This window comes from Cuculus canorus, chromosome 8, assembly GCF_017976375.1.
Source record: "Cuculus canorus isolate bCucCan1 chromosome 8, bCucCan1.pri, whole genome shotgun sequence".
NCBI classification, from domain to species: domain Eukaryota; kingdom Metazoa; phylum Chordata; class Aves; order Cuculiformes; family Cuculidae; genus Cuculus; species Cuculus canorus.
The window spans coordinates 22770075-22793827 of record NC_071408.1 but is presented as its reverse complement, the minus strand read 5'-3'; the positions used below and the strand labels follow the sequence as shown (position 1 = coordinate 22793827).

Here is a 23753-nt window from a genome sequence, read left to right as displayed (position 1 = left end):
TGTACAGAAATTCATTGAATGTAGTTTGCACTATATTTTGGCATCCTTCAGGATTAAAGACATGCGTTGTGAATATGCCTACCATAAATAAATGAAATCACAGGATCACAGAACGGTGGGGGTTGTCACGGACCTCTGGGGCTCATCCAGTCCAACCCCCACTGCTAAAGCAGGGTCACCTGGAGCAGGTTGCACAGGAACATGTCCAGGTGGGTTTTGAATATCTCCAGAGAAGGAGATTCTACACCCACTTTGGGCAGCCTGTTCCAGTGCTCTGTCTCCCTCAAAGTAAGGAAGTTTTTCCTCATGTTGAGGTGGAACTTTCTGTGTTCCAGTTTATACCCATTGGCCCTTGTTCTCTTGCAGGGCACCGCTGAGAAGAGACTGACATCCTCTTGACACCCACCCTTTAGATATTTATAAGCACTGAGAAATTCCCCTTTCAGTCTTCTCTTCTCCAGGCCAAATAGACTCAGGTCTCCAGGCCTTTCCTCATAAGACTGCTGTTCCGGTCCTCTCCACATCTCCATGGCGTCTGCTGGACTCTCCATTAGCTCCTTGTCTTTCTTGAGCTGGGGAGCCCAGAACTGGACACAGGACTCCAGATGTGACCTCAGTTGGAAATGCATGGTGTAATGTAGATATCAGTGGTGCTTTATCCAAGAGGCACTGCACAGGAATGTTAGAAGAATGATTCAAGTTTTATCTGCTAAGCCTTTTTTATTTTGTTTTAGCACCATTGGGCCTTGAGCTTTTATCACAGTCAAAGTGAAACCCTCACTTGCACAGCAGAGGAGCAACAGCAGATCTATCCACCCACATACAGCCCCAGAGAAGGCGTTTTGGGTTTTGTACCCGTAGCAATCCCCTTCAGAGGTATACTTCTTCACATGATAAAGATTAGGAGAATAATGAGATGCTTGGAAAGAATTAATTCTAGTGAAATGGATTAAGCTGTGTAGTTTCTTCTGTGTTTGTTTGTAGGATCTCCTTGTGAACTCTGCTTTGCAGCAGAGGAAAATAATCTGCCTCTGTTCAGTCTAATTCTTAACTGTGATTGGTATTTTGCAGATATTGAGCTGCATCCTTCACAAGGCCCTCACTGAATCAATCTGTTGACAAAGACAAGTGGCTTCAAGAGATTTCCTGAGCCACAGGGATGAACTGTGACTGTGAGCCACAAGAACCTGACTCACTCTTCCAGAGGTGTTTCCTGGTGATTACATCCGCTGTCAATGGATGTCAATATCAAGCTATGCCAGGATTATGTATTTGTGTATGGTTACTGTACTGAGAAGTAGTGTATTTTGATTTGCACATACCAGCTACTGCTGCTAGCGATTTTCATGCACATTTTTGTCTTTACCCTGTGAGATAACACAGCTGTCAAGCACGGCAGAATTTGGCACACCATGCTGACCAAGCTCTAGTCTAAGCTTTCCTCGTGTGCCATCTTATTGTGGTGTCTTCACATCATGAACATGGTTGTCTTCATCTGAATGTGATCGTTTGGTGCACGAACATATGTGAACACAGTACCTCAATAAAATCTGGCCTTTGTTTGTGTTGTATCATTTCCCCTGACCTTTGTTTCCTCAGAAGATTGTCATGGATCTTAAAATTATTTTGATGGGAGAATTTTCCAACAAAAAAGTGAAGCTGGTAAAAAGTGAATTTTTGTAGGGAAGTTTTGATTTCAATAGCTGTTTTCATAGGAAACAGTAAACACTGAAATAAATTGAAATAAACAGCCACAGATGTTTAACAGATTCTACATCAAAATATATAGGGAAAATATTTTTTTGAAGAAAACTTTACAAATTTTCCACTGGTGTTCCAGGTTGGAGCACTAATTTGTGAAGCATTGAACTTCCTTCAGGTAATCAAAGGGCTCTAATTGCACATTTTATTTCCCTGGAAGCCTTAGAAACAACCAACATCCCTGTCATATTTGAGTTTTCAAGTCTTTCAAGCTCTTAGGCTCCAAAACATGAATATAAATGATAATGATTCCTTTTTATGTTGTAAGAGTTCTTTAAGTTCAGTGATCAAAAGAATTACTAAAATATTTAACCATGCTGTTTCTGAGAAGGCAGTAGAAAGACGATATTTTCCATTTGCAAATGAAGCATGAAATATTTACCTACCATATCAGTTTTTTCTCTGGTTACACTTCCAACTTTTTAAGAACAGATCCTTGTGTGCTGTTTGGGAGTGACATCTTTGTGTATGATAATGCTTGAAATTTAAACTTCTTTACAGCTAACCAGTGTTATACACAAAAAGCCCCCAAGTGTTCCAGTTCCCACATTAGTTGTGTGAAACAATACACCAGTGCCATGGAAAGAAATAAAGAATGTAGTATATGTTCTCTCCATCGCTGTTTGCACTTACTATCTCACTAACCTGTCTTCTGTAGCTGTGGAGTTATAGAAAATTAAAATCACATTGGATCCATAAAGAAAATATTCTTATAACAGCAGAACATAAACCTGATCTTCCAGTCTCAACTTTCTTGATTGGGACTGTCAAAAAAGCAAACGGGGCAAAGATTCATGATTTTTGCCATCTGGTTTTCTTTGAGGATGTCATCCCCGTGATACAAATTCTGGATGTGTATGCCTCATTTTCAACTACTGATAAAAGACTCACGGAATATTAAAAAAAGAGGATTTAAGTTATTTCAACTTCATATAAACTTGAACCGACTCTTTTGTAATTTTTAAAGTAATGGAAGATATTTTAAAATAAAGCAATAAAAGAAACTGCATTCTGTTCTATCTTGAGTGCTGCAGATAAAACAACTTTATTTTTGCCTCTTGGGCAATATGTAAATGTTTGATTCCTCAAGTGATGAGGTTATTTTTCTTTTGGTTATTTGATTTTTTATTCATTTTGAATAGCTTAATATACCAAAACAACAAGAAAAGTAAAATCATAATGGAAAAACAAACAAACAAACAAGCAAACAAATAAATAAATGCTTCCAGTCCTTTGCCTCCATCCAATGACTGCGTTTTCTGGTTAAGAAAATCCATTTTTTTGCCCTTTTAGCCAGTTATTTTGTAATTGCAGTTGAGGGTTATGAAAAAGTACCTCCCACATTGGTTTGATTAGAGGATTGAGTATGCTGCCTCTAACAGCTTTCAAACATAATGTGCAGTCACAGCAAGTGTGTGACTGTCCTTAATGGACATAATAAGTCTTAATGTACCTGTTAGGCATAGCCCTAATTTTTTGCCCTGGTAACATTTTAAACTGAAGTTGTTTAAATGACTGCAGTAAAGGAAACTCAGGGCTATTCTGCTGCCCACCAGCCATACCAAAGCTAATAAAACTCACAGAAGTTGCTATGATCATTTTTTATTGTTTTTCAATGCTGGGGAACTTTTCTGATCATAAGGACAAAATAAAAATGGGAGAAGAACTGTGTAATAGTGTGCAATAGGTGTCATGGACTGTGGCATATAGAAAGTGTGCTTTGTCTCTCAACGTTTATAGATCTCAGCAGAGTGGCACAAGCAGCAGCCCCTGACTGATTTCACTGGGACGGGGCCGGCTGGGTCCCACTGGGAATTCTGGAACTGGCTTTATCTTTCTTTGGAGTCACACTGCCAGAAGTGCCAGCTTACTCCGAAGTGATCTACCTTTCTCATCCCTATCGTTCTCTAGATATTTCAGTATTAATAACTGGCTATTAATTTGTAATCTTTAATTTAACTTTGGATCTAAGTTGAAATACCAAATCTGTGGTCCCACAATATCAATCAAGTACTTGGTATCTTATTTAAGTACAATTCCTGAAAGCTGTGGCCTTTGAAATTTCTAAATTAAGGAAGAAAGACCAAAGAAAAGTCACAGTTTCACTGAATGCAAATTATGACTCTTTTAATTGTTTTCCTAAAATGACAAATATTAGAGATCCTCAGCATTGTTTGATCCTTCAAGCTCTGGAACACATGAGGCAGAAAAAGCATAAAGATTCAGCTACTTCCTAAGAGTATGAATGAGAAGATTTTAAGTTTTCATCTGTTAACCCGAAGCTCGCAGAAATCTTGTCTCTCTTAATTTGAGGTAAAGAATTTAAAATTTGGTCTTAACAGATTTAGAAGAGATCACAGGCATAAGATCAGAGGAGTGGTCAATTAGTAGGTGTTTGTGGAAGATACTTGTTCTTTTCTTAGCCATTTGTTTAGAAGTTTAGAAAGTTAAGAAAAAATATAATTAGACTTCATATTTTAACAGGTATTGAATGGTTGGATAAAGATCCATTAATATAGTGCATTAAAAGCAGAAGATGAGAGAATTCTGCAATGAACAAATCTTTGGGAAGTCAGTTCCTAGTCATATGAAGCTGTTTCTGGTTGAAAAAAATGAGATCTCTGCTACACTGAGAAACTGAAAAAAATGAAAACCTCATCTGAACAACGACCAACCACCACCAAGTTCCCAACCAGCATTTGTTGCAGGAGTAGAACTTTGGAAACAGGGTGCTGGTTTCTACTGGCTGATCGATTATTGCAATTAACTTCCCTTTTCTGTCATCCTATTGTTCCTTAGTGACCATGAGAGTGTGATCTACAGGTAGAGATAATTGACTTATATATATGTTTGTGTGTTTATATAGTACATTTGTATAAAATGCCTTTGTATGGGAAGAATCTGTCCAGATATCTCTGTATCCATAAGTCTGACCAGTATGCTAAAATTCAGATTTTAGGTATGTTATACACTTGCTACTTACAAACATGTTAAAAACATTTCCATTTCTCTTATGCTTTTTTCCAGTCCGCATCCTTTAGAAAAACTATTGAAGATCCTGGCTCTATATACAGAAGAGTTCATTTTGGTGGCAACAATAACACAAAGCATTAAGGAAACTGTTCAAGAGCCTAAAGGCCCTTACTCTGTATACAGAAGAGGCTATTTTGATGGCAACAGCAACATCCTTGTTCTGTATACAGAAGAGCCTTTTTTGATGGCAACAGCAACACAAAATGCTGAAATTGATTAGTGGAAACCGTGCAAGTGCAAAGAGCTGCATATAAACACCTTTTTTGCAGTTGATGCTTTAGGGTACTCTAGCTGAAGAGTATCTTATGAGACCACAGATTCCCTTTTCCCCTTCTTAAAAAGAAGCCGGTAGCAATAGGGGGGGTGTGACTATTTTTAACATTAAAGACCATTCTTTTTTTCTCCGCTCCATCCACTGTACTGAGTGTTACACCAGCTGGGCCAAGCACTGTCATCTGTGGGTTTGGGAAGAAAATAGTTGTTCAGTCTTTTATTGGCTGTGGGTGGACTTCTCTGCACGTGGGATGGAGGTGTTGATGGGGCAACATCCTGAGCCTCCTGAGCTCTCACGCAGGCAAAACCTGTATTGACTCCAAAAGAATGTGCAGAAGCAAGACCCAGGGTTTGCCCCTAGAATTGGAGGGAAGCAGCAGGGGAGAGCGGGCAGCTGGCTGGTGAACATTGTATGTTGTCAATTCACATTTACTACGATAATCTGGATTTCACAGATTACACTTTGCAATCAAATGACCCTGCCATTATCTCTGCCTCTGTGTTCTCCCTCTTCTTTCACACAACATGCAGCAGATGGAAACCCTTCAGATGATCATGTAGGGTCAAGAGAGCACCAAAATGTCTCGGCAGATGGCTTTCAAATAGCCATGGGACTGGAATTCATGTGGGAAAACAGAAAAAAACTTGTGGAAAACAGGCCTCTGGTCATAACCATCCCTGCCCAAAGTTGTGACTTATCCCCGGGGAGAAGAGCGAGATGTTGGTTTTGTTGGTGATGATCGACTAATTGGTTCTGCAGACAAATGTAAGGTAAGTGCATTTCCCTTAATAAACATTCTGCAAAATGGAATTGGTTTTTTTTTTTAAATGCACCAACCACAGCAATTTCAGTAAATTGAGTCTACTCTTTTTACAATGCTGAATCAAAACTCAATTACACACAACTCAATTACAGGAGGGAAAATAAAGCAACATGTTGAATACCAGTAAGATATTTACTAAATGCTTCAAATTGCCAATGCCATAAATACCTGTGGGAACTGAGAACAGACAAAATCATAGATTCAGCTGGGGGAAAATTGACACAGAGCAACTTGTTTGCAAAGTTTTAAAATTCAGTTTTTCAACCCATCTGAGCTTTATAGACTGGTCACACCCTCCAATTTGTTACTAAAGAGTTTTTTTTAAGTGCAAAGATGTGATGGCAGGAAAAGAGATAATTGGAATACATATATTTGGATTTAAAAAAGAGATAAAGTAATTTTTTATTTTTTCAACGCAATTTTGTTTTGCATTTTGCCATTCTTGAAAAGGATCAGTCACCCTAAAATCCTTTCTACAGAAGAGACAATATTGCAGCTGAATTTTTCTTTGCATTTTTCAGGAGAGATAAGTACCTTATTCTGTATCTTAATGGTGCTGAGAGATAAGGTGCAGTGACTTTAACGTCATGTGAGGTTGTATCTGAGTGCTTCGTATTGAATGAAAAGCCAGATATTTCCAATGAAATAAATAGCTTTATTTCTGACAAAGGCAACAAATTCAGACTCTCTCCACATTTAATGGGAAACATTAAATAACTCCAAGATATATATTTGATATTCGTGCAGTGCATTGTTTTTTGAAAGTAATAATAACAATTTGACCCAGAGCTGTGAAATCAATGTCTAAAGTTACTGACTTTTATGACTACATGTACGATCACCTCTGAGTAATATGATTCCTCTGAAGAGCAAGTTACCAGATCCTCTAATTTGTGAATACTTTTTATTTTCTCAACTGCCATGGGAAAGCAGGAGCTTGGAAAATAAAGATCATGAGGACTGGTTAAATCTTTTGAAGAGCTGTGTGAAGTAGTATGTGTCCTACAGATCCTACCTCTGCATCTGAGGACAAACACACGGAGCCTGAGCACAGGCTGATAGTAAAACCGATACAACAATGCTATGGTTGGACTGTCATTTTAAAGATGGATATACTATCATGACATATCCATATCGTACTAATGTCATGCTCCATTTGGGACTGTTGATGTGCTTCGCCTTGGTCTTTCTGAGCCTTGGCTTTCATTCTTTCCTCTTCTCTCCACAGGGCTGTACTGGTGCCCTGCACACCACCTCCACTCCAGCGGGAGAAGGGCTGGAGGTAAACAATACTTTTGCTCTCTTCCCCGTCACATCTCTCTTTTCCCAGCAAAGCAGCAGAGCAGAATTGACTGCCTCATTTGCAGTTGCTGGGTCCCAGGAGAGAGGTGTGCTTGAAAAGGGAATTCTGTGTGCTAAAAGGTTACTCTGTAAGATGGAGAAGGTCCCAGCAAGTGCAGTGTCTGCCTGTGATAAACTTTGGGATTTATGGAAGATCCTGGTCTTCCAGTGGGACTGGCTAGGAAGAAAGAACTGAAGTAAGAAAGAAACCTACAGTCCTCTGAATTTCTGCTGACCTCTTCTTCAAAAGCTGCAATAGCGCTGCAGAATGTGAGAGCAGTGTGACATTCTTTGATATCAGCACCATGAAAAATTCAGCCTATTCCACCTGCCCGCTGCTCTACGTCTCAGCCTGAGGACCACACGCCAGGACCATATTGATGGCAACAGCGTAAGTGAATCTGGGTGGGGGCACAGGTGGAAAGGCAATGCCTGGTTTTGCACTAGAACTGAGGGAGTAGATGTAGCCACTGCTGGGAGTACACAGTTCTTATTGCACAAGAGCCAAGCTGTTGAACTCGGCCCCTAGCAGGATACAACCCACTCAAACTCCTTTCTGGCAGCTCTTGAGTTTCAGTCATGTCCAGGCAGCATTTTCTCATTTTGGCTTTCCAGAGGAAAAATGCCAGAATTCACTCAGGGTGATTTTATAGCAGCTACAGTTTGTAAGGTACGGTCTCTAACATGTTAAGTGACTTCACTTCTGATTGAATAGATGGAGACTTGAGAGCACTCGGCCCTTTCAAGGATGGCGATTGAAGGAGCAGTGAGCAAGAAGCAACATGCTGCCTCCTGCACAGCATTCCCTTTACCTAATTTGCATTCATGCTGGGAAAATGTGGAGGTAAATGTACCTAAGCCAAAGCATTAGGGATGTTCATTTTGTATAAGAGACAATAACAGTATGCACAAATTTTGTCATGTCCTTTCTTTCTAGGTAAGAAATCTGAGAGTGCAATTCAAGAGTATGAAAACTTCTGACAATTGCCATCATATATCATTGTCTAACATGTAATTTACTCTATCTGATGCAGAGTAATTGCTCATAATGCAGACCAAAGCATGTCTGTCCCTTTCAATAGCTGCAAAACTGGGACTGGAAGAAATTCTCACTGTAAATCAAATCCTTTCTCAAAGCTTAACTTCCACCTATGAGGAGTTAAAATAGCCCTTCAGATACAGAAGCCTTAACCTCTCAGATGTAAATATAGACGCCAAATCTGCAGCACAGCCCATCTCCAATGTTAGGGTCATAAGTGGAAATGACTATGAGGAAAATAAGTAGCTGTAAATCTTCAAGTGACCAGGACTCTGGGTGATGTAACCTAGTGTCCAGCCAGCTGAGATACACAGGCTACCTTGGCAGACCCTGTAGCTTGGAAGAAGGCAGATTATTTGGAAACGTATCCAGCCAGGAAGGGCTTGTGGAGAGGGGAAATACTGGCACACGGTATCTGGCAGATGATGATAGAATATTTTCAAGTGTGTTAACTGCATTCTTTGAAGATCAGATCACTTGGGGGCAGGAGGGAGCCTGGGTCACTCGTGGGAAAGCAGTGTGAAAATGTTACTGACGGCAATTTGACCTGAGCAGGGGGAGGGAGGTGAAAGGGAGGTGGAAGAGGATGGAACTGGCATTCTGGAACTGCAGGGGAAATCTCCAATTCTTATACCCTCTTCTCCCTGACTCCACTTTTTATTCATGAGTGGTGATTCACCATTGTCTCTTACTATTTTTTCTTCTGTGTAGGGATTTAAAGCACTCAGTCAGTATGGAAAATACCTCATACATAAATGTCATCTGCTCCATGGAGAAAAAAACAAACAAATCATAAATTTTCAGTAAATTCATGCTGGCCTTAATGCTGAGTAACATACAAATGATTTCCTTCAAGTTTTGATGAGGTTTGGGTTTAAGGTTATGGCTCTGACTCTTCACTTTGCTGCTGATTAGCATGTTAATGGGTGGCAGTTGGAGTAAAGATACCTCCAACACATCACGACTGGTGAGCGTGTTCCACTTGAGAAAAACAATGTTCTTTGCAGGTTATCAACAGATGCTGTTTCATATTTATCAGCTTGGCAACAGTAAGTGGTAAGAGGACCTGAAAGGTCCTCGGTGGTAGCAGTAACATTTCAATAAGTAATCTTCTGACTTATTCAGAAGACCACTATATCTTAAATAATAATAAAAGAAAGAAGTGGTAAAGTGGTTGCACTGAGCAGGCACTCTGTAGTGTTAGACAGGGATTATAGAATAATACTGTAACTCTCCCGTTATCTGTTAATTATGAGGCAGCCAAAAATAAAACCACCAGAAAACATGATGCTTTTTGCAGCTGTTTGGCTGTCTTTTTGGAATAGCATGATGAAGCACAAAGTATCCCAGGATAGAGAATAATGGAAGTGCAGAATTCTGTTTCAGTGATAGAGTGGGACTAAATTAAATCTGGAAGTTACACTTGGGGAATTCAAACACCCACGGTGGGAATTCACTGGCAGATCACTGGTCTATATCTGAATGGTGCTCAGCATCCAGTGCTAATCCCACACAGTAACATACAGGACAATGAAAAGGGAAACAGAGGAGTAGCATACATGCACAGTAGGAAAGGATGGAGATAGAAAGGACTATTTTGGCAACATATATTGGGTAACAGAAGGTCTGTAGAAAGCATTGGTCTCTCTGGTCATTTCCACATCCTGTCGAGGGCACTGGGCAATAGACAATCAGGTCCAGTATATCCTCATCGGCAAAAAATTCTGTGGTTCAGGCTTATTTGGGACAAAGCTGTGAGGTGCATTGACAGGGTGCATCATCTGTTTTCTTGTGCTGTTTAAAAAGCGCATGAAGAAAGAGGAAAAGAAGCACTTGGTGAGACAAAAAGATTCTCCAGCCAGGGTGTATTGATCCATAAGGGGTGCAGATGTGCTCCTGTAGCAAAAGAATTCAGTGCAGGTCGCTTTCATGTTGTCTTTGTGCAACTGCCAAAGCTTGTGCTATCACACTCAGCACTGCTTTCATTACAGTCTGCTTTTAATCGCAGATCACACGACAGCATGACACACTGTCAAATATTAACATCCAAACGCTCACACACTGTACTTTTTCTAGGGTCTAACGTGGCAACAGAAAAGCAAGAGAAAGATTTTTGAGAAAGTTATTTTCTGCCTTACAGACTTCCAGTTCTTCCTTGTTTCTGCCTCGAGAGGGAACAGTGTTTGTTTGGGTCTTGTATCACAGCGTAAGACGATTCAGGGGGAAGTACTTGGAGTTTTGTCCTCTGGCTCATACCCCCCCTAACATTCACACTTTTCCAATTTGCCCTTCTCTTTCAGGAGCACTATGATTAGTTCAGTACCTACAACTTTAGCATTTGAGTGGAAAATGTTAGATTAATCCTTGGTAACTTTGGGAATCTAAGCTCTTCTGAGTTTTTTAAGGTACATCTTGAAAGTGATTTGGAAGAATATTTTAACAAATGTTTGGGAATCACAGAGGCTTTTCAATCTAATGACTAGGAATAATATGAACCTACAGTGTGAAAGACACATAAGAGCCATTTATAGAACAAGTTTCTAGGAGGCAGGAATGCTGAACATGCTTAAGAAAGGAGCTGGAAGGAAAAAGGAGCACACATTTCTATGGCACTTAAGAAGCAGACTTAACACATTGTTAAACTTAAATTGAGCCCGAGAACTAGGTCAGCGCTTATCCATTATTTTGTGCTAATGAGAAGCATAACTTTAAAAAGAGCAGCATCTCTTCATAAAACAAAAATATCATTACAGTCATTGTTTCTTATTTTAACATAAAGAAATATAGTAGTTTCATGCTGCAATTACATTATTAGAAGCAATTTAAGTGCCATCTTGTTTCTCTATTAGAACATAATTATTACATGTCTAGTATTCTAAGAATGTTGTCGGATCTTGTACTAATTTCATTTTCAAAACACAAAACCATATAAAGCTTCAAATCGTAAGTAGCCACTAGCTCTCAGTGATGTCAGTTTTCCACAATATTGCTTGTTTACATGGAAGTGATAACCTTCTCACCTCACTGTTTCTGCTGCGCCTGCAGTTCCCAGGGGCTCTGAACGTTATATTCTGAAGCCATAGTGTGCTATTAGACACGACTGTAAGCATTTCTTAGACTTCCACTGTCTGTATTGATTCTGTGCCTTTTCCTGCACTTCAGACTCCTTTGCTCCATAAGGAGACACTGAGATTCATGGCTAATGGGAGTGCATCGGTCTCTCAGCATGGAGAAGGATCCCCAGCACCAGGGCAGCTTGGCACGATAGCTGCGGATGGGTAGTAGAGAAAAAATTACACAGAAGATGCACATAGCTGGTATCTAATCAGGAACTTAACTGGACAGAAGGTTAGAGGTGGTGCAGTGAGGGATTCAGGTAAGTGTAGACTTTTGTGACATTGCTATCACAATGGAAAGAATCATACTTTTCCTGTGGCTCACTTCTGCTTCTTGCTTTGAGCTGCTTTGAGGGGAGGCAATTGCTCTTCAGCCACCAAGGGCGCATAGCTGCAGGTTCCACTTTGTTTTTGGTGACTCCCTTTCTGCTGCATGCCAGCATCCCTGGCAGATGATGTTTGTAAAGCTGGATCTCTGGGGAATGCTCACTAAGCAGGTCAGTAGTGCCAGAGATAAAGCAAAGTGATGTAGCAACAGGGAGAGGCTCTTTCCCAAACAGCAGCAGCACATTCCAGCCGGTCACAGCTTTGCTGCCTAGTGTGACAAGCTGAGAATTGGACCCTCACTGAATATATTCAGACATTTTTCTTTTCCGTGTACTGAGGCTGAACGACATACTTAAAGACTACAAGGCAAGCATTGCATTCCCCAGCCAAATTAATTTTGTCGATTTCCCTAAGCATTTTTCTGCAGGAAAAAGTAATGAGAAATACTTGGCTACTGATACTTTCACCTACATCTATTCAGTCTTCCAGAACCAAAGGGTTCAGCTGGATGCTAGAATATCAGAGCGAAAGCATCCTCATCTGTTAGTGCTCTCAGACAAGCTATGCTGGGCTTCTGCTTCCACGAGGAGCCTCTGTAATATCTGTCAAATATTTTTTCAAGTGTGTGTTCAAACTCCTAGGAAAATACACACTTGACTCACTCTTGGATGATGCTGCATGGCCCTGAGCCTCCTACTTGGTATCTGTGACTGAAGAGTACTTTTGTCAAGTCAGAATTGTAAGCAGAAAGTGCCTGATACTGCCCTCGTCTGCGCCTGTTAGCTTTGGTTCTTTCAGAGCTCCTGATATGAATGGCTCTAAACCATATCAGCATTAGCCCTTGAGTCTTAACTAAGCATTGAGATCCTTCTAAATTAGTAATTTTTCTCTTTTCTATGCTTCATTTTCTGAAATTTAATTTATATTTAATTATTTGCACTGCAGAGATGTGTCGAGGTCTGGGCCAGAATGTCCACTCTGTTGTGCTTGGTGCCGCACAGTCCCACTCCATTCCACAGCCCTTCCAGAGTGTTACAAGAGTGGAGAGAGAAAGGACTGTGGGGTTTTTTATGAATTCACTGAGTTAGGATTTTTTCTGGGAGAGGGGAAAAGGAGTTACTTGAAGTATTTTTATACAAAGGGATAGTATTTTTGTCACCAATGCTTGCTGTGTCACTGCTTTTGAAGTACCAAAGTCCCATAATTTACAGGAAATGCAGAATTATAGTAATACTCTTTTCATTCAGAACTTCCTATTCATCCAAGGACATCCCAAGTACCTACTTAAAACTCAAGAGCATCCAAATGATACATGTGAACATACAGAAGAATGGGTCCACTGTTACATTAACAGTATGTAGGTATTTTGCTGCAGTTGCCTTTGATGACATTAGCAACTAGATGCCTTAAGACACCCTTAGATGCCTACCTGTGTCTTTACTGACTCAAACTTCTTCAAGACTTATCTATGTGGGTGATAGAAAGGTGAGAAGTTAGGGGAAGATAAAACTCTTCTAGTAACTTGAAAAAGAAAGGGATGTGAACACTTTTAAAAGGGACATGCATTGTATTTCTGGGCCGGTGTCTCCTCATTTCTAAACAGAAGTGAATGGTCCTAGGTATGCCGTAGTGGTAATGTTAATAGTCAAGTACTGTCTGTTCTAGAGTGCTTTGTGTCTAAACCCAGTTATGGTTGCTAAGTGACGGCATCTAATTGACTCTCATAACTTTGGCTAAGCCAAGCATTTAAAAGCAAGAAAATGAAATGCTAAGGACAATGGTCTCCTGCTGTCCATATAATGAACCAGATTTCATACTATTCTGTTTTCTGGAGCAGACAAAGGTATTTGTTTGCTGTTCTTCTCTGGTAACTTTGTTATTCCCAAGAGTATTGTAGAGAATTACATTAATTGCTATGGTAATCATAATTGGAAGCAATTACTTTCAGCAAATAACAATTACTTCATCTTCACAAATTTGTTTGTGGCCACACTGGCCTTAATCCCACATTTATAATAAATTTTTTTCTGGAAACTAAGAAAGAACAGATATTACTTGGATTTTTGGTGAGAAGGAATTGCAAATCTGTGTGCTAAAGTCTTTGCCCCTGCCAAACCCCACAGACATAAACAGTTACTTAAAAATCTCATTATTTCCATGAATATCTCATCGTATTGTCAGGGGTGGCTTAGGACTGCATTTTATTTGTGATTGGTAGCTTGCTGTAGGCAAAAGTGTAAAATACAGGAGATATGAATCCATGTTAAAACTGGAATTGGCTTGGTTTCACTTGTGATAATCAACTATGTTGCTGCTACTTTCCTATCTAAGAACTTTAAAGAAGCTACCTATGTGAATATTGATCTAGGAGAAAATCTTAGGAGAAAACCTTACAGGGCAGAACTATTTGCTGTATTAATGTGATTGCTACAATGCAAACCGATCAAATACTGTGGCATTAGCAGTACTAGAATGTTATAAAATGGCTCACAGAGACACTAAATTGTGCCTGAAGATCAAATTCTTTAATAGCATACATAAAAGCTTGCCCCTGTTTTCCTTTTGTTTTTTTAAATAAGGCTTATATTTTGCCCGGTACTACTTAATAAACAGCTTTTTTTAATCTGCAGTGCCTGACCTAGATTGAAAATTTTCATTTACAAACAACTACAACAGTGCTTGGTGATTCACAGCAGCGTTCCTCAACAAGCTAATATTCATTAGACCTGGCAGAATGAGAAATCCCTAAACTACTAATTACCAAGATGCTGTGCTCTTCGCATAAGTAAACTGGAAAACATTTTGTCCTCGTTTCGTACCAGGAAAGCTGGATGGTATTTTTGCTCTGTTTTGCTCTCCCGTGCAAGACTGGCACTGGGAAGTACTTAAGAATACTATTAGCAAGGGACACCTTGCTAGCAGTCTGGCCATGAGGAAAGTGTAGATGGAGGATCGATAAGAATCGATGCTCTGTTTTCTTCAAGCTTCCGTGTTCAGGCGTGTTCTTCAGGGCCGCCAGAGAAGTACAGCCCATGGCTAGAGGATGGAGTCAGCACAGCAGGCTAAGAAAATGCCGGTGATCTCCCACTAAGTTAGGTCACCAGACTCTTCTGTATCTACTTGGTAGCTCAGGTTCTCTTTGCCATGACACAAGTACATCCCAAATCCATAAACTGTGTTTCATCCCTGTAGCAACTGTTCTTTCTATAGAGAAAGAGCTCTGCAATTTTAAATAACGTTAATGTTTTTCACTGCTACTTATTTCTAACACAATGATTTATGGTCCTGGGCCTGATAGCCAGAATAAGTAGATTCCCTGTGGCTTTGCTAGCTGAGAACATTTTCTGAGCACTGAACAGCACAACACACGAGGAGACTGTTAAGGCCAGATTTGCTTTTAATCTCAGCTTCACTCTATGTGCCAGAAATTCGGAGGAATAATTGACATTACCTTGATGCCTAACAGTCTGCCTACACATTTTTGTGAGCAGACATGATCTCACTCTGTGCACAGTAGGAAAGTATAATCTCCAGACAATGGGTTAGCAAAGCCCTGACTCTGTGCTGATATCTGCATTTGCTCAGCTCGGGACTGTGCTGTCATAGCCATACAGCTCACAGCCAGCCTGAAACACAGGCTGGAGAGCTGAGAGAACTGCAGAAGAGAAAAGAAGGATGGGCCAGTCTTAAGGAAGTTGACGTGAGGTTTATAAAACAGATTGTAGCCTACTTCTCCACAAAACCATGTGAATTAAGCACTTTGCTGCACCTCCAGATACCTGAATGTAATTAAAAATCTCACTTAATATGAATTAATGCAAGTGGGGACAGAATTCATCTTGCTCGGTGCTTTCTTTACATGAAATATAACCTAATTAAACATACCAGCTGTCAGAGAAACTGTATTGTAACTCCTTCAGCTCAATTCCAGAATACAGTCCTAATGGTTTGGTATCTGGGGCAGTACAATGCTGCAATTTTGGGCACCATGTGATTTTTAAGTGATATGTAAAAAACATGTGAACTGCTGGAGTATATGCGTGTTGCCTTCCAATGCCCACTTCTCAAATAGAAGTTCAGTTTTTCCAGTATTGTTTAGGTGTCTCGGAAGGGTAAAAGACTGAAATAAAACAGCTTTTCCAGCAAAGGCATGTAATTAAAACCTGACACTCAGCCACCAAAGAATTCTCCAGTGGCTAAACAAAAACTGAGGAGTGTTGAGGGATATTAGTAATGTACCAAGTTGTATCTGGCTCCCAAATTCACAAAATCATTTAGTTTGGAAAAGACTTTGAAGATTATCAAGTCTAATTCGGAACGATCAGAATTACTCGAGAAAAAAAATGCCTCATTCAAGTAAAATTTTAAAAGATACTGAATTATTAGAGTGAGGTGAATTCATGGGGAATGCGAAGGACATCTGGGAGTGTGACTTAATGAGCAATATGGATATGAGGATCATGAAAACCAAATTGTTCAACAGAATTGTAGCAATGCTGAGTTTTTCCTTCTTCCCAGACAATTAACAAATCAGATCATCTCTCCATTTTACTACACATGAAAAAGTTGAGAAGGTCCCATTCTGATGTGATGAAGGATTGAAAGAGAAGGTGCCCAAGTGTAAAGCCTGATTGCATAAAGGACCGTGTGTAGTCCTCCTGTAGGACTGAACCAGGAGCCTCCAATAACATTGGGCACAAAATTCTTATCCTCTTGAGGAAAGGCACAAGAAAGCTTCTAATAGTGGGTGACAAGTGAGTTATATCCACAGGAACTAACATTTGCCTACAATCCTTTCAGATTATCCAGAACCTTCCTGGAAAGAGAAGAAAGCATGTAATTTCAGCAGCCAGTTTAAATAATAATGAAGTAGGTTATTCTTTGAACAAATTACTGACCCTCGATGTGTACAGGTACATTTTGGGAATATGGGAATTTAAAAAATGCTTGCTAAGTTCGTGTCAGGACTCCACAAAAGTGATTTCAACTTTATTTCATGCAATGCAAATGTATTTCACTTTTGCCATTCATATTCCCTGTTCAAGTGAATAAAAAAAACACCTTAGACTTTTGAAAATGATAGTATTAACATAAAGAACAATAGGCATCTTTCTTTTGTCACCATGGGAAACCTGCAATAATAATTTATTTAAAGAAAAGAAATAAATGACATAAATCTAAATTACCAGAAGGCAGATGAGGAGGCTAGTCAACAAATCATTTATTATTATAAAATAAAACCATCCTTCTATGCATATGAGCATCAGTGACACTGGGATAGTTGATATCACATTAAGAAGCTTACGAACTAAGTTCACTATTCCAGTTTCTTTAGCATGGTCTCCAAGACTTCTAATTATTTCATCATGTCCATTTGGTAACCCCATTATACAATCCTGCTGACAGCCTCTTCTGGAAATCCTTCTCTTACCACTTACTTGCTTTTGACACTGGGCTTGTACCAGTCGCAGTACTTACGCAGCGTGTCCTCCCTCCCTTCAGCCACAGCCTGATGTTTTCTAGCACCACTTACCTGCTGTTTTAAAGCATTTTGAGTGCTTTTCACATTTGTATCAAAGTTGGGTAAGATAATTACTAGATGCTTTGGTATGGTTTGTCTCCCAGGAGCTTGCACTCATCTCGGAGGAGACCTCTCTACAAGAGCTACATTGGCAGTCTGCTGCTCAACCATGTTTATCCATAGACGTGTCAATCCAGTTTTGCATCATCATTTCCACAAGCCCTGGTGGAGCTGTCAGTCTCAGTGGTCTTCTAATTCCCTGTGGTTTCTCTTGAAATACTTCTTAAATCACAGTGTTCACTTGGGAGCCCATAAAACACTCGAGCAGTTTTGACTGTCACTTTTCTCCAGCAGAGAACAACCCTGGCAGACACAGGTTGTGCCCCTCCCTACGTGCTCCCCATCTCCCTTTGCCTGCTTTCTGCCAGAAGAAAGCAAACGCAAGTGAGAAAGAAAGATGGAATTATATAATGTTCTAGATGAAACAAACCAATCAAGCAACCAACCAACTAACAAACCAAACCACGCACTCCTCAGGCATTCATTTTCATTTCCTCAGGCATAAATTTTCAGTTTACGTTAGCAAACTCCCCCACCCAAACCTGCTGCCTGAGCAGTAGCAGCAGCACAGAAAATATGTCTAAAAGGCAACTTCTCTCCCAGAATTAGCCATGGACTGTAACATACAGCCTTCCTTTATGGGTTCCTCTGGGAGTTCTGCACGCTAATTGCTGATAACAATTACTGCTACGATTAGTCTTTTATTTTTAAGAGACTAGAGATTTTTGTCCTTCACTGCATGATTGGTAGAAATGGTGTTAACTATTAGGGCCCCCTCTCAGTTAGCAGTTCTAGGTAAGGATTGCTATGAATTATCACATAAAGACAGCACTACACAGGAAAAGGGTTTTGCATCTCTTTCTCTTGTTAAAAGCAAAAGCCAGTCAAGGAGAAAACCAGCCCAACAAAGGTTCTATTCTGGCTCCCTGCAGTGCAGACTGGTGGAACAGGAGGTGTTCTTTCAAACTAGTGATTGAGGAAGGGCAAGGAATAGACAAATGTAATCTTTCCAGCGGCGTGCCCCTGCATGATTCAATATTCATTGCAAACACTAGAACTGCTGAATTTCAATCCAGCAGCTACTTAAGAGTGCCCACTACCAGGTGCTTTGAGGAACGTTAAAAAACCCAGTAGCAGATGACTAGGAAAGAATAACAATGTGCTAATGGGGGAAGGAAGTTTCTTTACTCTTCCTGGCTTTGTCCTGAAAGCAAGAATATTGTTTATGTTTTGTAAAACCAAATTGATCTTTTAGATGCAAAGCAAAACAGATACAGCTGCAAAGGTAAATTTGTTTCACCTACTTTTAAATATATAAATAAATATCTAAATATCTAAAAATTAGCTGGTTTCAGCTTTTTGTCCACACTTCTCCTGTAACCAGTGGAAATAATAGACAGCAACCAGCACTTGGCAATTCATCCTGGCCCAGGAGAGATATTTCACCCTGTAGCAACATGTGTTCCTGCTGTTTGCTGTTGGAAGGGACGCAGGTGGCTGCCTTGGAGCACAGGCCTGCTTTATAGACATTTATAGGCAACAGAGATGGATCTCAAGTGGTAAGATTGCAATGTGCTTACCATTAAAAATACGTGAACACTGAAAAGCAGAGATTCATAAAGCTTTTGTCCGTCTCTCACAGTTCCCGTGAATGTTTATGAAAGACATCAAATGCAGATCAAATCATGCTTCGATAAATATACTATATTGATCCTACAACAGCAGAAAACCAAACAAGCAAACATCCCTTGGTACTGATATGAGTCAGCAAGGGTTCAAAAGTACCCATGGTGGAAGCTGCTAGTAACTTTGCCTGTTGATGCTCTCCTTGCTCCTGCTGTTCTCCAACAAAGTCATCAAACATTGGCACAGGGAATGTGGAGGTGGCTCTGGTACATGGGTGCACCTCTTAACTAAGCGTTGTGGGGGTGGGCATTTAACACTTAAAGCACAAGCAGTGTGGGACATCCTAGTAGAGCTGTGGGATGGTGTCACTGCGTGTTAGATTATAATGAAGTTCTGTTGCATAAGGAGGTAACTCAGGCTCAGACTTAGACTTTACTATGTTAATCAGTAAAATCATAGAACTGTAGAATGATTTGGGTTTGAAGGGACCTTAAAGATCATCCAGTCTCACCTCCCCCTGCCATGGGTAGTGTTACCTTCCTACGGTTCAGGTTGCTCAAAGCCTCATCCAACCTGGCCTTGAACCAGGGATGGGGCATCCACAACTTCTCTGGGCAACCTATTCCAGTGCCTCACTGCCCTCACAGTGAAAAATTTCTTCCTAATATCTAGTCTAAATCTACTGTAACTCAGCAAATACTGTAGCTCAATACATTTAGTTGGTAAAGCAGGGCCCCAATTTGGTCAAATGGAATCCAAATACCTAAATTCTAGATGTTGTGAGAAGTTGTTTTTCTTCCATAATCTTTATTCCTTCCCTAGTTACACACTTTTAATTGGTTTGTTTGGTAGATGCTCCTTCACGAACAAAAACCACAGGACTCTAACATCCTTCAGTAACAAGGATTGCCATTTTGCAAGTCAGTCACGGTAGATGTTGGAAAAAGCAGGGCAGGAGGCTGTTGTGATGCAGGGGGATTCAGCGAAGAGTTGCTTGTGCAGAGGGCCCAACGACTCCAGCCAGGAGCTACGGGAGAAATAGTTCCTTGAATAAACCCACTCTTAAATGGCCATGGGGCTTCCATGGAACAGTGCTTCAAACCCCCATCTGCATAAGCAGGAATAAAAGTCACCTCCCCTCAAATGAAGGCCACGTCCAGTAAAATGCTATTATGAAGTTGTGATTCCTCAAAAAGAAAAACAAATTTGGTTCCATGGCCTGATTTTAGTTTCATATGTGTTTTTATTTTCCCAGACTAGGGGGTTGAGTGCAATAACTTCTGCAGAAAGTTCTCCTTTTCTCTTCGCACCTCTGCTGATGTGCCCAGCTGGGTGCTAGCGCACGGCTGAGCAGGCAGCAGCTATGATTACGGCTCTGCAACATTTTCATAAAAGAGAAGCACAGCAATTTTCTCTGTCAGACTGTCACACTGTATAAAAAGCCTATTTCTGTTAGGCTATTTCAGCTTAAGTGCACTGTTCGTTCCAGCCTCAGCTGGGAAATAGCACCATGCTGCATCATGAAAAATTTCGAAGTGAAGGCAAGCTGTTCCAAAAGCAAAAGCCAAGGTATTCTGGGCAGGTGTAAAAACACAGCCGCCAGCTGTGCTTTGAGATGGACCAGGCAAAAAGACTTTGAGACGGACAAATGAGATGTCCCAGTGATATTAGGACTAATCTATATTCCCGAATCAAGTTGCAAAGGTGGAGGCAGTTTCAAACTGCAGTGCTGTGCTGCACCCACCACTGCTGCAACACGCTCCAGCGTAGCTCCAGCACGGCACACAGCTTTCCCTCAGCCACCACAGGGAACAGGGGCCCCTGCTTGCAAATCTGGCTCAGAGTATGGCAGCTCCAGGCAAAACTCCTCCAAGACAGAGTAAATCTGAAACCAATACTTTATGCTACATCGCCTTTATGTCAAACATTGCTGGACCAGGATGGTGCGTTTTACAGACCCGTGGTGAAGATGCGAATGATCACAGAGTGGGTAGAGCTTGGGGCAATGAAAGGCTATTTTTGTTAACAATGGAAAAAAAAAAAAGAAGGGGATGGAATCAGAATTTAAGCGAAGGCGGGCGAGAGAGAGCAGAGAGTGGCTTTCACAGTGCAAGGGTTTCAGGGGTCTTCCCTTTAGCAGTGAGCCGTGGGGCGAAAGGAGGCGTGTGCTGTGGGCACTGTAGGTGCTGCACACTCAGCTCTGGGCTGGTGGGTCCCGGGCGGTGGAGGGCTCACTCAGCTGAACAGTGTGTGCCACTGCTCACCTCTGCTCTTCTTCCACAGCTACGATGCAATCCACCGGGCTTCTTTAATGGAATTTGTCTTTATTCTGATTTTAACCTTTCTTTCTGTTTTCCCTCTTCCAGAGCAGAGCTCTAGGGCAGAGCTGTCCCTCTGCTGGTCCATGGCTGTCTCCTCCCGCAGTGGCTGCTTCTTGAACAGGAATCCAACAGAAGCAGCAAGCGAGTTCTGCACTCTAATAGCAGGAAACCTCTTCAGTGATCCTTTGTGGATCTCATTTGTTTCCTGTGTTTATTACTCTATATGTAGTTTCCAAAGCACAACTCACACGGAAATGTGAGGCATATTTAATTTAGACACATTCTCAGAGCTTCCATACTACAAATAGTACTTTCTCAAATGAGTAAATATATTTCATTCTGCCAAACCTACTGGGTTGTTTTTTTAGACAACAGACCTCACTCACAGCAAACATTTTTAATTAGTGGCTCTCTAGTGGTCATGTTGCCTTCCCTGCTTGCCTTGTATTAAAGACAGTTAATTTCTGCGTTTATCTGGTCTACTTGGGATGTACTGGATTTGCTAATGAAGAGGAAGAGAACAATAATGTTGCTTAGCACTTATACACCACTTGTTCCATTTTGCTGAATAAATATTAACTGATGAATCTTTCACAAGAGCCCCAAGGAACAGATTAATTGTCTTATCTTTCTGTTTAGAGAAATAGAAGCAGTGAGGTGAAACACAATATGAAAAGGAAACAGAAGTGCACAGATTTTTTATAACATATAAAAGAGGCCTGTAGATGTTGATTGTAATTCTGCTCACAGTTTACACTTAGATGTAACAGGAACATTAAATCTTGCCTTCTTATGGGAATTTTACTGGGAACTTGACAAATGAGGAGCAGAAACATCCTTAGAATTGAACTGAAAGGTGAGAGGGTTAAACTATCAGGGAGGATTTCTCTCCCAAATGTTTTATTTCAACAAGCATTAAAGATAGCAAAGGCTCAGAAACAGAATGAATAAAACACACTTATCTCTGTTAGGCACTGCTTCCTTGCCACTGAAGCAATATCATCCTGCTCCTCCATACACAGCCACGCTTCAGTGCTTTCTAGGCTGCTTTTGTGTCAGGTGCAGGTCCCCACACTACAGTCCCCAGACCTGTGCTTTAAACCCAAACTAAGCAAGAGAAAAAGAACCTGGTTTTGGACAGATGATAAGCACTGGCTGTTCTGTTATCCTCCCTTTGAAAAACTCTCTGGTACTTCTTCGGTGGCTTTGGATATATTTTATTCCATGGAGCAGAAATTAATCCCTTCAACAATTAAGATATTTGATTCTCTGGCAGCGTTACTGTCCTTGAAAAAACACAACACATAATTGAATTTTATAGCTTGTATTACTTGGAAGGCGCATGTGCCCTTTCAAGATAGAGACACTATGTTCTTAAAATCCGTTTCTAATTAAAAAGCCTCCCACTGTCTACACACAGGTGTGAATGTTTTCTGACTACTGCTAATCAGACTTCAGTGTTGAAGCATTTCCTGTTCAAGGAACAGTGAGATAAACTCATGTAAATGAAAGAGGGGAAGCAACATTAGCCTCAGGAATTAAAATAGATGGGCTTATCTTGACTTCCATTGGGTTTGCGGAGAGTAAGAACTGATTTCAGATAGATCACGTTCAACTAGGTCTGATGTTTTTATATATAGTATATCATGAACAATGTGTTTATATACTTAGTGATATCTATTCTGTAAGCTGAGGTATGAGTGTAACCATGTCAGTTTGCCTCTTCTTGTATGAAGAGTGGTGCTGCAGCATTTTGTGGATTAGCTTGGGGCCAAACCTGCAGCAAAGATGTTGCTACAGATGATTTGCCAAGATACTATTTACTGGTGGGTGAAGGGAGAGACCTTGATAAGAGTTTTGAGGCAGTAATGCTAAGACTGAAAGTGTTCAGCAGAGTAACGGAGATAGGTAAGTTCTCAGAAGTACAAGTCCCCCTTGCTTGCCATGAGTGCCCTGTATTGACACCACTCATGGTCCTGGCATGCCCTCATCAGGCGCCCTGGGCAGCCTGTGCCTCTGCTTTCAGGGGCTGCCTGGCACATACGGAGCAGGAGGAACTGGGAGTCCTTGCACAACAAGCCTGTGCACACCTGACAGTTCTCCAGCTGCTTTGTTGGACCACCAGAATCTTTTCTCCGAGGCACTAGCAAATGTACAAGTATTACTTTGACTCTGTAGGTAGAACTGCCTTCCTCAAGTGTTCCCTTAATGTATGCCTTGAATAGCTTAGCTAACACATTGCTTCTTTGTGTATTATCAGGGCTGCCACGAAGCTTTACAGACCATGCATGATGAGAAAAAGCGGTTGTGCTTACACTTTTGCAGAGCTGTGGCTTCCAGCTCGTTGCAGCTCACTTGGCAGTGAGTCTCTTCTGGTGATTTTGCTGTCTATATTAGGTAAGCGCTTTTCTGAGTTAATGTTCCCCTCTCCACCACCCTTACTATTAGTCTTGTTGTCCATCACCACAGCCATTTAAGGTGCAAAATGCAATGTATGACCACAGCCATACT

General features: G+C 40.8%; 1 protein-coding gene across 1 annotated transcript in view; it reads left to right on the top strand.

Moving 5' to 3' along the window:
- Window positions 1-23753, top strand: part of SHISAL2A (shisa like 2A) — a 44868-nt gene that overhangs the window by 17441 nt on the left and 3674 nt on the right. Inside the window, exons 4-6 of the mRNA XM_054073048.1 lie at window positions 1072-5838; window positions 7120-7623; window positions 21288-23639. The gene's annotated coding sequence lies outside the window, so the exon portion shown is untranslated. The remainder of the gene's footprint in view (window positions 1-1071; window positions 5839-7119; window positions 7624-21287; window positions 23640-23753) is intronic.